Source organism: Mus pahari, chromosome 15, assembly GCF_900095145.1.
Source record: "Mus pahari chromosome 15, PAHARI_EIJ_v1.1, whole genome shotgun sequence".
Taxonomy (NCBI): domain Eukaryota; kingdom Metazoa; phylum Chordata; class Mammalia; order Rodentia; family Muridae; genus Mus; species Mus pahari.
The window spans coordinates 57,417-58,959 of NC_034604.1; positions in this window are offsets into that span (position 1 = coordinate 57,417).

The window sequence follows — 1,543 nt, forward strand, 5'->3', positions numbered from 1 at the left end:
TTTCTTGCTGGCGAGAAGGTAGCGCGGGACAACTTACCATCATAAAGTGCCCACAATTACATGCTATAAACTCAATCCAGGATGAGTCATTTGTACAGGCCATAACCTAGATTCTAAAACTGCAAAGATGGGTGGGGGAGATACAGTGACAGCTCTGAATTCTACATGACACTGAAGTCCAGGATATACAATGTTCATGAAAATCTCCCAAGTTACTGCTCACTCTGTTCTCTGGGAGACAACAGGTAACATCTGATGGTTCTGAATGAGTGGCAAAGGCTTGGTTTATGGAAGAAATTAGATGACAAGGAATATGAGTTCCTGTGTATCTCTGATAGCTTAGCCCAAATTCCAGCTCTCTCCCAAGCTGTTCTTCATTTTATGAATGCTTTTAAGCACTGATCAACCCACAGAAGTCATTCCTAGTTGCCTATTTACTACTTTTCAGACCCAATCCTGTCTCACAAACAAACAAACAAGACAAGACAAGATGCTGGGAGTGCCTGTGCGTTCCAGCCTTGCTCCCTAGAAGTATGCCATCAATGTTAGGATCAGGAGCCAGAAAAGGAGGACAGGCTGGGTGGGAAGACTCTAGCCAAACTTCCACGGTTAAGTAGCTGAATTAAGCTATTTGTGGCGTCTCCTGTATGTGGACTTTTTGTGTGATATAAAAAAATGTCTCCTTACTATTTAAGCTACTTACTATTTAAGTGCTCCCAGCACTCTCAGGTCAAAATCAAACTCCTCCATGAAGCCTCCTCTTAATGCCGACTGCTTCTCTAACTCAAAACACCTCACAGGTCAACATCTGGTCTATCAATTCCTTTGTCTTGCTATATTAACCAAGAGCACACAACTGCACTGGCCAAGGGATGCACTTTACTTCACCTGAAACCTGGGCTTTGCTTTCCCATTTCTTTTTGTATTGTGTCCTCAACAGACTATAAAAGAAATCACAAAAAGGAGATAAAAGAAATTCAGAGCTGAGACACCACAGGAAAAAAAATTTTAAATAAAACTCAAATTGGTATTTCTACTATGATGGTTAGGATGTTTTAAAGATTTATTTTTGTGCATGAATGTTTTGCCTGCATGCATGTATGTGCACCACGTGCATGCCAGGTGCTCACAGGGATCAGAAATCTGCATCAGACCCTCTGGAGCTGAAGTTATAAACAGATCTGAGCACCATGTGGGTGCTGCAAACCAAGCACAGGTCTTCTGAAAGAGCATCAAATACTTTTAACTCCTGAGACATCTCTCTAGTTCCTATGCTGGTGAGTTTTAATTGTCAACTTGACACAGTCTAGATTCACCTGTGGAGAGAGTCACAATGAAATATTGTCCAGATGTGGTTGGCTTATGGGCTTATCTGTGGAAAGTTACCTTGATTCTGTTAATAGATACACACAATACTCTGGGTTTGAGACTTGGATTGTGTAAGAAAATGAGCTGAATACTGGTAACCAGGTATGCATAGTCATTTTCTCTCTCCTCTCTTCTCTCTCTCTCTCTCTCTCTCTCTCTCTCTCTCTCTCTCTCT